The sequence below is a fragment of the Jaculus jaculus genome, chromosome 7 (genome assembly GCF_020740685.1).
Source record: "Jaculus jaculus isolate mJacJac1 chromosome 7, mJacJac1.mat.Y.cur, whole genome shotgun sequence".
Classification (NCBI taxonomy): domain Eukaryota; kingdom Metazoa; phylum Chordata; class Mammalia; order Rodentia; family Dipodidae; genus Jaculus; species Jaculus jaculus.
The window spans coordinates 19,267,119-19,281,592 of NC_059108.1; positions in this window are offsets into that span (position 1 = coordinate 19,267,119).

A 14,474-nucleotide genomic window follows, 5' to 3' on the forward strand; every position below is an offset into this window, starting at 1 on the left:
GAGAATTGAACCTGGGTCCTCTGATTTTGCAGGCAAGTGCCTCAACCACTAAGCCATCTATGTAGCCCCACATGTGTGCGTTGAAATAGATGTCTGAACAGATAAAAGTATATGAAAGTCTGCAAGTTCAGGGAAGAGATCCTACTGCAGTGAGAGTTGCTGGTAGGTGGTATTTAAAATCTGGTACTGCATTAGGTCACCCAGAGATGAGACAGCATGATAAGATAATACGTCTATGAATAAAAAAGCATGGAAAGAATACTATTTTAAGTTACTCATACCAAGCCAAGTAATCCTTTGTTAATTTATTCATTCACATACTCCCCCACATTTGTTTAAAAGATAAATATGTATACTGCCTATCCAGGCATTGTGCCAGACACTAGAACACAGTGAAGATAATTAGGGGATGGAACCAATATGGCTGAGTAGAGGTCATTTGCGTGCGACACTGCTATAGAGAAAAGCCAACAGCAGAATGAATTGCATTTTAAAGGCAATGTAGAAAAAAGAAAAAAAAAAACAATTATTCGCAACTTCATTCCCAGCTCCCCAACCAATAATGTTGGCATAAGCAGGGAAATGCCAAAACTTTCTATCGCATTAGGAGACTAGATGTCTAACTACAAGAGAATTCCACAGATAGTGTCACAGAGCCCAGAAATGTTGTCACCTATCCAGAAGGATCTGGAAAAAGTTCCTAATCCTGAGTTCAGAACCATGGTTGCTATTGTCACAGACATAGACACCTGCCCTAGGAAGGCCTTCTTTACATCCTGTGCTTATTGATAGTGACTACTGATTCCCCTACTGTTAGGTTCATGCAAAGGAAACCGAAGACAGTGTCTGCACACACTCTATATGCCACCAAGACTGTGGCAATTGCTACCATGTGCTTCAAGGCCAACAGGGCTTACCTCTATGGAGCCTGAAGATAACACACACACATGCACAAACAGGCACACACACACACACACACACACACACACACACACACACCTTTTGGAGCTTCATTCTACTATAGTCATATAGTCAGCTTCATTGGCTATTATAGTTATAGTATTGAAGCAGTCACTGGTACATTAGTCAAACATAAAAAAAAATCACACTGAATTTATGCTTTTGGCTTTCCTATAGTCAAGGGGAGAAAAGTTGGGAACATCATAATATCTGGCTTCAAAGCAGACAATAAACCTACAGTAACAAAAAAATGATACACAAAACAAGACACATATGCCAATGGAATAAAATGCACATTTCAGGAATTAATCTTCATGCATATAATGAACTTACTTTTGACAATGGAATCAAGAATATACAGTGGAGAAGAGAGTCTCTTCAATATATTATGCTAGTAAAATTGGAACTATTCATGTAGAAAAAGTAGAAAAAAAGACATTACTTCCTATCCCTGAATGCGAAATCAATTAAAATGGATCAATACCTAAATGTAAACTCTGAAACAATAAAATTAATATCAGAAAACATGGGGGAGACACTTCAAGGCATTGATTAAGTCAAAGGATTTTTGGGGTTTAGAGAAAGAGGCAGAGAGAGAGAGAGAGAGAGAGAGAGAATGGTCACACAAGGGCCTCTAGCTACTGCACACGAACTCCAGATGTATGTGCCACCTTGTACATCTTGCTTACACGGAACCTGTGGAATCAAGCCTTGAACCATGCACATGAACTCCAGATGCATGTGCCACCTTGTGCATCTTGTTTACATAGGGCCTGGGGAATCAAGCCTTGAACCAGGGTCCTTAAGCTTCACAGGGAAGCGCTTAACCACTAAGACACCTCTCCAGCCCCTAGGCAAAGGATTTTTGTTTTAGATAGGGTTGCAACAATAAAAGTGGAAACATACAGATGATATGATATCAAACAGAGAATTCTCCATACAGTGATGAAAATGATTAACAGGATTTTGAGGCCTACAAAATGGAGAAAATGTTTGCACACTACCTTATAAGGGATCAATATCCAAAATATATGGGGAGTTAAAAAAGAGGAATACAACACAACCAAACCATCCAAATTTCAAAGTGGCTAAATATTATATTGAATGGGGGGGAAACTGAGGGAATGTTCTCTAATATCAAGGACAAAGCAAGGATTCCCACTCTTTTCACACTTATGCAAAGTAGTATTGGAAATCTCACCCTTAGCAATAAGGCAAGAGAAGGAAATAAAAGGTATAAAAATTGGAAAGGAGGAAATTAAATTATACCTAGTCTCAGATAATATGATCTTATATTTCAAAGTGTCTAAAAACCTTCCACTAGAAAGCGCTTGAATACTAAAAAATTACTTTTATCGCAGTAGCAGTGTGTAAAATCAATATACAGAATTCAGCAGCCTTTTGATATAACAATATTGAATAAATGGAAAAAGAAATAAGGGAAACAATATTATTCACAATGTGCACTGTAGTGGTTTGATTCCCCCATAAACTTAGGTGTTCTGAATGCTAGGTTCCCAGCTGATGCAGATTGGGGAATTAATCCCTCCTGGAGGCAGTGTATTATTGGGGGTGGTCTTATGGGTGTTATAGCCTGTGTCCCCTTGCCAGTGTTTAGCATACTTTCTTGTTCCTGCTGCCCACCTTATGTGGGCCAGGGGGTGATGTCTACCCTGTGCTTATTCCATTGTTTTCCCTGTCATCCCTGGAGCAACCCCTCGATTCTGTAAGCCAAAATAAAACTTTTTCTCCCCCCAAAAGCTTCTCTTGGCTGGGTGATTTTTGCCAGCAATGCGAACCTGACTGCAACAGGCAGAAGAAGTGAAGTAAAATATGTAAGAGCAAATTGAACAAAACTAAATCTAGCCAAGGGAGTTAAAGACCTCTAATAATGAAAACTTTATAATATCAATGAAGGACATCTAAGAAGACACTAGAAAATGGAAGGTGATGTCTGCTTTTAAATGATACTGAATAGAAGGAATAATAAAAAAGCATTGTACTTGCACCAAGATATATCCCTGGATCAACAGAGTGGAATAGAGTATGATAAGCTAGGATGGGATAGGATAAAATAGAGTTGAGTGGAGTGGAGTGGATGGAGTGGAATGGAACAGAACTGAGTGGAATGGAGTGGAATAGAATGGAACACAAGAGAATAGGACAGGAGGGCCAGAAATAAACCCATGCAAACATAACCACAAGGTATCAAAAAAACATACTTTGGAGAAAAGATATCCAGTATAAACATGTGGAATCCTGAACCTGTATCCCTGTCTATGGTGCTGTAAAAAATCAATTCAAAACCAGGTGTGGTAGTGCACTCTCAGCACCTGGAAGGCAGAGGTAGGAGGATCACCATGAGTTCCATCCAGAGACTCCATAGTGAAGGTCAGCCTGGGCTAGAGAGAGACCCTACCTTGAAAAACAAAGAAAAAAAAAATCAATTCAAAATGTATCTTAAGGCCTGAAGAGATGTCTTAACAGTTAAGGCACTTGCCTGTGAAGCCTAAGGACACATGTTCAACTCACCAGGCGTAAGCTAGATGCACCAGATGACACAAGCATGCAAGGATGCACATGCCCACAAGATGGTGCACACTTCTGGAGTTCAACTGCAGTGGCTGGAGGCCCTGGTGTGCCAATTCTCCTTCTCTCTCATAAAAAATGGATGTAATAAGAGTATAATGTAAGGCTTAAAATAGCCTATGGATGACATAAGGGAAACACTTTAAGATATATGCCTAGGCAAAGACCTTCTGAGGACTCCAAAATGCAGTTGAGGAGAATTTTTTGCCCTGATCTTTTTTTTTTTTTTTTTTTTTTTTTTTGGTTTTTCGAGGTAGGGTCTCACTCTGGCCCAGGCTGACCTGGAATTCACCATGGAGTCTCAGGGTGGCCTCGAACTCACGGCGATCCTCCTACCTCTGCCTCCCGAGTGCTGGGATTAAAGGCGTGCACCACCACGCCCAGCTCGCCCTGATCTTTTTTAAACAGTACAACAACTAAATGATAAGGTAGTCTATGGTATTTTTCAAAATGGCCAGAAAGCGAATAGTGGATTCCTGTTAAATCTAAATGATTCACGTTGGAGGAGTTGGAAATACGTGAGTACGGATTTATTACCCACTGCATACAAGTATTGAGCTACCATGTTATACCCATAAAATAGTGCAAGTGACCATATATTAGACATAGTTCTAATAATGGGAAAAAATCAGATATTGAAAGTTCATATTCTAAGATTAGGAGGGGAGTTTTGTTGTTAAAAATAACTCTGGTACTTTCAAATACTAGAAAATAGAATATATTTTTGGCATCCAAATATAGAATGCTCAGTTGGAAATCCTTGGCTGACTATAGTAATTGAAATAAAATTCAGGAAAAAATGGAACCATTCATTGTGTCAGGCCAGGAACAATAGTTAACTGCCGTTTTCCATATAGTCTTAATTTTTTTTTTAATGACTTACAAGTGGAGGTCAAATAATCATGACTTTCTAAAAGAGTTGGGGCTACGGTGATGGGTCATGAAGGAATGCCAGTGATGTTTATATACGGTATGAAAACCTGGGCTGGTCTGATTGAGGCTGACCCTGAGCCTGCACTTTTTCTTCTGTAGCGCAGTTGTTTCCCAAAAGACCAGTCTCCCCAACTAGACCGTGTTTTTCTTCCCCTTGGCTTAGAGAGGTTGCCATCTATTTTAGTCCACTGAAGCATTAATGGCTTCTCATGTGAGGAGTTGTACTGTTACTGGAAAGAGAGATTGGACAGATGTTCTAACCATTTTCAGTCATTTATAAAACTTGCTGTCAGACAGGTCAGAAGCTACCTCCGTCTGATCCAGCTGCTGGCTGTGTGTTCCTGATTCAGTCACTCCAATCAAGACAGCCCGGAGTCATTTAAATAAGAAAGACACAAAGTGCCCATGTGTGCATGTGCAAGTGAGCACACGCATACGTACACATACAGCAAACATCAAATGTTTTTATTTACTAACAAGGATGTTCATTTTATCTTACCAGTGCATTGTGAGGAGAAGAAGGTTAGGTTTCTGCTCCTGTGAGCTGTGTGGTGAGGAACAGGAACTGGCCTTTCTCCCACAAAGGGGACTCTTGCACATTCTGACAGAATAATGGCCACAGCATGTTGTCAAATCTGTTCTGCACATGCTAAAATAGCTTCACTGTCTGTATTGCTTAGAGGGTTGACTCTTCTTTTTAGTGTGATGTTCAAAATCCCTTACAGAGTACTCCCTAAGTACCTTTTGTTCATTTAGCAATTATTTTCATTTTGTCTGATGTTGGATACAGAGTGATGAATGGGACTGCAATGTCCTTTTCAATTTTCCTTGGAGAAGACAGCTGTTCTAGAAGCACACATGATTAGTATGCAGGCAAGAATATGCAAAGAAAACTGGAAGGGCCCTCAGCTTTGGCAGTGAGGCCATTGACTTTGGTCTTTATATACATAACTTTTTTATTGACAACTTCTATACTTACAGACAACAAACTATGATATTTCCCTCCCCTCCCCACTTTCCCCTTTATAACTCTGCTCTCCGTCACATCCCCTCCCACTCTCCATTAGTCTCTCTTTTCATTTGATGTTATTATATGTTTCTCTCCTACTATTATTCGTATTGTGTAGGTATTGCTAGGCACTCAGAGGTCATGGATATTGAGGCCAATTTCTGTCTGGACAGTTGCATTGTAAGGAGTCCTACCCTTCCTTTGGCTCTTACATTCTTTCCGCCACCTCTTCCACCTTGGAGGGTGTGATTTGTTTTGGTGTTTTTAGAGTACTGCAAGTGGAAGCCCGGTTTTAGGATTATAAGAGGAAACGTGGAAACACTCGGGGTAGGACAGCATGTAGTGGACACACTAGTTGCTGGCTGACCTATGGCTCAATTTTTATTTGGTTTATTTATTTATTTATTTATTTGAGAGAGAGAGAGAGAGAGAGAGAGAAAACCGGCATGCCAGAGCTTCCAGCCTCTGCAAACGAACTCCAGACGCGTGCGCCCCCTTGTGCATCTGGCTAACGTGGGTCCTGGGGAATCGAACCTCGAACCAGGGTCCTTAGGATTCACAGGCAAGCGCTTAATTGCTATATGGCTCAATTTTAGATATTCTTTTGCATCTTGTTTCCCCATACTGATTTCATATGATGGACAGTTTTTGCAGTTAAACTCAGTAGCATATTTACTTTAAAAAATGCCTACAATATAGCCTTAATCTCTGAGTAAGCTCTGCACCATTCAAGGCAAACTCACATATTTATACAACTCCAAAATACCCTTTACTTTTATTCAGATAAAACTTTATTTTGAAAGTTGAGCTTGGCCAGAGAAAAATCCTGTTTGCCATCTTTTTTTTTTTTTTTTTTTTTTTTTTTTGAATCTTACCGTCTAGGTTTTATGGGCATCCAAGGACATTGACAATAGCTTATATTGTTTGATAGGCTCTTGGTTCTCCCTGACCCAAACTCCCCGATGGGTGACCCAACCCTGGCTCTGGATTTACTTGCAGCAATCTATGGTTTCTGTACACAGCCTTCTCCAACCATGTGGGGTACTTCTGCTCAAACTCTCTCTCTCTCTTAATTATATATATATATATTTAAATTAACTATGAAGAGTCAGTTTTTATATGACTCACATAAAATCTTATTTTTGTATATTCTTTGCCTTGTCACTGTGTTCAAACCCCACTTAGACCTTCATACCACCTGGATCGTTTCTCTCTACTTTCCCATCTACGATTCCATCCCCTAATCCCAGCTGCTTCTCCTTCTTCCCACTCCGGCTTAAACACAACCAGAACTTCAAAGCTGGGTCCTGCATATGAGAGAGAATATGTGGTTTTTGTCTTTCTGAGCCTCACTTAGTATTATTTTTTAGATACATATATTTTCCTACAACTTTCATATTTCTTTATAGCCAAATATAGCTCCATCGTGTATATGTACCACATCTACATAATATGTTCGTCAATTGCTAGGCATCTAGGGTCTTTCCATTTCTTACCTATTGTGAGTAGAACAACAACAAATGTGGCAGAGCCAGTATCAGTGTAGTAAAGTGCAAAGTCTTTAGGGTACAGGAGTGGACGAGCTGGGTCACATGGTAGATGTGCCATATTACATTACCCCACTTAAATAGTGACACCACAGCCCTCAAAAGCCTATAAACTGTATATTATCCAACCAATCCATAATGCCACTATCTCTGACCCTAAATGGGGACCCAAATGTAATTCACAAGGGTCTGTTCGAGCTGGGCAAGGCTAGAACCACTGGCAAATTACTAGGAGACAAAATGGAATTTTATTCAGCTGGGAAGAAAATGAAATTGTGAATTTTCTTAGGAAAAGGATGAATCTGGAAGCAATTACATAAAGAATGACAAATAGTTGCATGTTCTCTGTCCATATGCAGATCCTACCTTTAATGTGTGTGTGTGTGTGTGTGTGTGTGTGTGTGTGTGTGTGTGCATGCACGTGCAAGCATACACATGAGAGGAATAAAGAGGTATTGAGAAAAGACAGGTTAAAGAACACATGTGACATGTAAGCAAAAGAGAGCTTACTGGGGGTGGAAAGGCACAATGGGGTGGGGGGACAGGGATGTCTTATTTGTCATTTTAGGCAGAGAGAACAGGCTACCATAGATTGGAAAGCCTAAAGACAAGTTATGGAGGCTGGAAGTCCAACAGCGGAGCGCCAGCATGGCAAGAGTTGTTTTCTAGTTTGAAGAATATAGGCTTCTTGCTCTGTCTTCACATGGCTGCTAGTGAACAAGAGCTCTTTGGGGATCTTGTTAATGTTATACGTGAAAGCTTTACTTTCATAACCTAGCTACTTCGTAAAGTCCTCACATTCACATCTATGCTTTTGGGGTTCAGATTTCAACAGATGACTGGTGCCAAGTGGCGGCACACAGCATTCAGTTCATTACAACTGACCTGGTATATGATGTATATTTTCCACATATATATATATATTTGTAAAAAAAAAAAACACTTTTTTTTGGCACTGGCACTATAATTCTCCAGTTTCATTATGGACAGAGAACCCACACATCTGTGATAGGCCAGCTATACATTACACTTTCTACTTTTATTCTCCCATGATGGTTAAGGCTCTAGGGCATATAACATGCACATAGTTGATGTGACAAGTCTGTGAGGGGATGGCAGCTGACCCCATAATTCCTCAACAACCAGATCCATTTGAGAACAACCTCACCACCACTGTCCTTAGTTAGCGGTTGGACTCAAGACAAAAAAAAAGTGATACTTTAAACATAGAATTAATTTTCAACATGCTCTTGACATTTTTATCTCTTTTTTAAAAGCTTAAGATCTTGGAGATTCTTTTTCAAGAAATTGGGCATGAAAAGTACTTGGAGAAAAATGTTTTGTATTGTGCAGTATTTAATCAGTTTCCTGTATTCCAGATGAATAAAGACATTAATTGTTTTACCTGTTTATATGCAAATACGACTTTTTACGTTGGCACTTACAAAAATAATTACCATGTTTTAAAATCTCTTGAAAAATTTTGTCACCAAGCCTTGACACTAATTCTGAAATCATTTTTAATTTTATTTTTATCTATTCATGAGAAAGGGGGCGGAGTAACAGAGAGAGAGAGAGGCAGATAGAGAAAGAATGGGCACACTAGGGCCTCCAGCCACTGCAAACCAACTCCAGACACATGTGCCACCTTGTGAATCCTGGTCCTGGGGAATTGAGTCTAGGTCCTTTGGCTTTGCAGGCAAGTGCCTTAACCACTAAGCCATCTCTCTAGCCCTGAAATGCATTTTAACCTAATGAAAATATGTTTGATTTCTGAAAGCAGAAAATTATGTATCTTTCCAGTGACTGAAAATGTGCATCTACTGGAAACTTACCCTTTGCAAAGATTAATAATCATGTGTGTCTATGTTTGTAATCCACAAAATTTCATTTATTTGTTTTAGAGGAAAAAGGAGACAGACTGCTATTCCCAAAAGTCCATTTTATTTTTATAGTCTTTCCTACCACAGTGGCCCCAAATGGAGCCACAAGCACCTCTTCAGGTTCAAAGACCCCGAAGAGCTATCCAGTCTTGTAGATCCTGGATCTGGAATTCAGAACTCCAGGGACGAGCTTTGATCACTTCCTTGGTGTCAGGGCAGTAGTCCTCCTTTCTCCTATTACTGACAAGCTGCTATGCAGGTTCTTATTTGTTCGCTAAGAGCTTGAAATCCTGCCAAACTCTTTAAGTGAAGCTATTATTTTCTGTCACCTATATTATTGGACCAGTGCCTTTTATAAAACATAATAACTGCTTGGAGCCAAGACCTTCCCTATTGTCATCATTAGGGTTTACCTTCTAGTTCACTAGAACTCCTTTGACTGAATTTGATCCTATCAGTATTTATAAGTAACAAGATGAATAAGAGGATTTAAAATAAAAAACACAGGTAAATGAATTTTTAGGTATTTGTTTTTATTTACTTGTTTATTTGAGAGTGACAGAGAAAGAGAGAGAGGAAGAAAGAGAGAGAGAGAGAGAAAATGAACACACCAGGGCCTCCAGCCACTGCAAACAAACTCCAGATACATGTGCTGCCTTGTCATCTGTCTTACGTGGGTCCTGGGGAATTGAACCTCAAACCTGGGTCCTTAGGCTTCACAGGCAAGTGCTTAACTGCTAAGCCATCTCTCAAGCCTCTCCCCCTTTTTAAAAAATTTATTTATTTGGGAGCGACAGACACAGAGAGAAAGATAGATAGAGGGAGAGAGAGAGAATGGGTGCGCCAGGGCTTCCAGCCTCTGCAAACGAACTCCAGACACGTGCACCCCCTTGTGTATCTGGCTAACGTGGGACCTGGGGAACCGAGCCTCGAACTGGGGGACTTAGGCTTCACAGGCAAGCGCTTAACTGCTAAGCCATCTCTCCAGCCCGCCCACCCTTTTTTTTAGGTATTTGATGGTTAATGTGTTTTGATATAGCAAGAATTTTGTTATCTAGCAGATCTAGCCTTGATCTTTGACCCTGCCAGGTTCTCATCTTGTGACTTTTGGCAAATTATTTTGCTACTCTGAGCCCCAATTTCCTTACTGGATAAAAGAAGTCTTATAATAAGTGACTAGCTACCATGACCATGTTAAGAACTAAACAACATATGCCACAACCTGTTAGTACTTGTTCTGATCATGTATGAGGTACCCAGTCAATATTTGTCCTGTTGCTAATCTGCAGAGCTGTCTATAGTGGTGATTTAGACTTTGGTTGCACCATACTTGATATATTTTCCAGTGAGGTAAATGAAGACATGCTTATCAAATATTTAGGTGACACAGAAATAGGAACAGATAATATGGTTAGTAAACTTATACTGGAATATCTAAATAAAACTCTGAAGGGTAGATCTCTTGGATCTGAGTGGGGTAGAGGGATGGAATGGCTTACATAAAAATAAACTAACAGTATACTGAATGCATTTAATGTTGATAGTTTGTGGAAAGTTTACATTACACAGTCAGCCTTCAGTATCTGGGGGATTCCAAAACCCTGTTGAGATATAAAAATCCCTGTATGTGCAAACAAAACCCTTACATTACATGGTATAATATCTGCAAATGACCTACTTTTATCCTCCTGTTGACTTGAAATCATCCCTAGAACCTGCTTAATACCTAATACTGCACAAATGTTATAGAAATAGTTGCTATACTATGTTGTTTAAAGAACTATTTTTTAAAAATTTAACTTATTTATATATTTATTAATTTATTTACTAATGTGTGTATGGATATGCCAGGTTTTATTGCCATTGCAAATGAACGACCTTCTGGATTTACATGGAAGGCTGGGGGATTGAACCTGGGCCAGCAAGACATGCAAGCAAGCCATTTAACCTCTGAGCCATCTCCCCAACCCTTGTTTAGGGAATTGGGATGAGGAAAAAAAAAAATGATTCGACACATTTAGTACATGCATACACTTTGTTTTCAATACTTTTGGTCTGTACTTGGTTAAATGTGCCTACACAGAGCCCATGGAAATGGAAACCAGGCTGCACGCTTTAGATGTAGAGTGTGAAATGCATTTATTTCTACCAAGGCTGAGTCCCAACTCTGTCATTCAACCTTTTTGCTACTGTTGCTCAAAATTAGGCACCAGAAGAGGTTTTAGGGTGAGAGACATGTGTATAAAGATAAATTACTCACTTAGAGAAGGCCAAGAAGGCTCTGCCAGTGAGCACTGAGATGTATAACATAATGGGACAAAGATGGCCTCTGGGTATTTGCCATAGGCTGTTTTTTTTTAGACTTTAAGTTATTATTAGATTGATGGTCTACCAGAGCCTAAGTAATCTTTTTCCATATTCAATTATTTTTTTAAAAAAGCATCTAGGGCTGGAGGGATAGCTTAGCAATTAAGGTGTTTGCCTACAAAGCCAAAGGACCCAGGTTCTATTCCCCAGGACACATGTTAGCCAGATACACAAGGGGCGCATGCGTCTGAAGTTCGTTTGCAGTGGCTGGAGGCCCTAGTGCGCCCATTCTCTCTCTCTCTCTCTCTCTCTCTCTCTCTCTCTCTGTGTGTCAAATAAATAATAAATTAATAAAAAAACTTAAAAGTCTAAATGTAGCAGATTTTTGGTATTGACAATCTGTTTTGTTTTTCTCCCACAAGCCTCCCTCACTGTACATCTGCCATAAGTAAACCTTGGGGCCACAAATATTCCATGCTGTGGCTGCCTAAAACTTTGGGATTAAGTGTCCCCATCAGGCTGAGAAAGGGATCTCACTTATGCTCCAACCTAGCCTCGAATATCTACCTGTCCAAGGAGCTACCTGTTTCCTGGGAGTTCCCTTGTTCTCCCCTGTCCATCATAGGGATGACTGTGCCAGATCTTCTGGGCAGTTCCCTACTCTGAAGAAAATCCCCTTATATGAATCTGTCTGCGCCTTAGGGAAGGTTGCTACGTGCTATCTACTCATCATCTGTTTTCCCCTGACCATTTCCTAAGTCCTCAGAACCACCTGTAGGAGCCAAGTTTGGAGAGGAAGTGAAAGTTAGCTTGTGAAGGAATGCTGTAATGAGTGGCTTTATTTTTATAAAGCAAGGGAGAGATGTGTTCTCCCTTGTACTCTTGGAAGTACTCTGTAGGGTGGAAGGTGAGTTGAAGGAACTAAGAATGGAGAAATATATGGTGTTCTAATCAAGAAAAATAATGCTGAAACAAGCTCGAGGGAGAAGCAGGGGATCAGGTCTGGTGAAGAACTGGAGATTGAAGGTTCTGTGGATGAAAGAAGTGAGGAGTCAGTCACTCTAAAATTTCCGTCTTGGGAACCTATAAACTGGCGTCATTCATCTTGGCAGAGAAGCAGCAGGTGAAGTGAGAGGGCTGACAGACTCAGACAGGGCAATGTGCCCCGCAAAGGAAGGGGGTCCTGAAGCTCATGGAGTGAACAGGTCTTCTCAGAAGAGTCAGTAGAGTGAGATGTTAAGGGAGCTGAAGAAAGATAATAAAACACTTGGATTGCAGAAGACCCAAGAGGCCACAAGTGATGTTGTGAAGAAAGGATGTGAGAGGAAGGGAGGAAGAAGCTCAGAATAGTGTTGTTGCGGAGGCGAATGGAACAATATTTTAGAAAGAAGCATTGACTAGCAACAGGTCAAATGCCACAGAGCTCAAGTCACAGAGCAACTGGGAATTGTACGTGGAATTTTGGCAGCCCTGAGCGTGTCTGAATTTCAGCGGGAGAGAAAGAGAGCAAGAAGTTCATATCTCTGATTACTCCACCTAGAAACAGACATTACACAATTAACATTCATGAATAATGAGAGATGTGAAGAATTCTTAGAAAATTCTGTTATTTCAGTGGTTACATCAACTATGGGAAGCAATTCTCTCCCACAATGATAAATTCGCTGATTTATAAGTGAGGGCATCTTAGGAGATGGCACTGAACTTGTCTGAACTGTGCCGTTAGTTGACCTGGCGAATCCATGGAGATGCTAGGCGATATGGAAAGTATGGGCTGCTGCAGTTCACGTTCACATATGTGCCTGATTATGATTACTGCCATAAAATATGCTTGAAAGAAGGAAGAATTTTCCACAAGAGCTTGTAATATTTTATGTCAGGACACATAATAGCTGTTGCTATAGATATTTTATTTGTTATACCAAAGCCATTTTCAACTTTTTACATTTAAGCAATAAAAATTGTTTAATGACTCCTTTTTCTTCTTAGTACCCTGACATTGAGTGAAGAATTTACATATAGTCATATTGTGTCAAATGATATCCTATTTGTTTTCTCTTTCCACAGCACAATATGTAGACTTATCTCATGATAGCTTACCATTGTTTCTAATTGTTTTATTTCTCAGAATATTTGTCATGCTAAAAGAAATACTTCTCTTGCATTAGAGAGAGAAAGAGACAGAGAGATGACTGGATTTTACCTGCGTGCCCATAACAAATCACATATTAGTTCTATTTTTTTCTTAGTGTTAGAGAAATGGAATCATATAAAGTATATAATTAAACGAATGGTGATTGATAGGCCTCAGTGCTATTGGGAAAATGATTTCAATAACTGCCTAGAACATCCCTCTTTCTAGTTCCTCACTCCGTAGGTAGAGTCTCTCTGATTATTTAAAGACTACTCTACTGTTCTGTTTTCTCTGTTCTCAATCCTGTCTTACCCAGGCAGGACTGGGTTGTTTTTGCTCTTGTTTCCTAGATTAAAACCCTCATCCCCTCGTTTTGTGCACATATATTTACATATCTATGTTCCCCTAAAAGGGTCACTTTAACAGGAGAAAGTGACATTTTCATATTTGTTTGATGTTGAGTCCATAGATATCTACTTAAGCTTCATAATCCTACCAACATGGTGAGGTAGGCAGACAATGTCCATCTTGCAGATGAGGAGGACACTGATGGATCAGAACACACTGGACACATCTGGACAGCAGTGCTCAGATACAAACTTCTCCCTGAGGTCCAAACTAAACTGTAGAAATTCTCTGATTAATTGATGATATCAGTCTTATTTTAAGGAAGAATTCTCTATCTGTTCTTTTATTTAAAATTCTCACTAGAATTTCTTGACCTCTGCTTTCTTCCTTTCCTTTTTTAAAAAAATTGACAACTTTCATATATGAGCATATTACAAATTCGTCATATTCCCATTAGGTTATACTCTTTTTTTTTTTTTTAATTAGAGACAGAGAGAGGAAGAGAGAGTGAGAGAATGGGCATGCCAAGGCCTCTAGCCACTGCAGACAAACTCCAGACGTATGTACTACCATGCACATCTGGCTTATGTGGGACCTAAAGAATCGAACCTGGGTCCTTAGGCTTCTCAGGCATATGCCTTAACCACGAAGCCATTTTTCCAGCCCCCATCAGGTTATGCTCTTATGTCCTTTCTCCCCAGCCCCCATGCTGCTGAGGGCCCTCCTCAGTAGGGTTATCAGCAATCACTATGGACCAGTCAGTT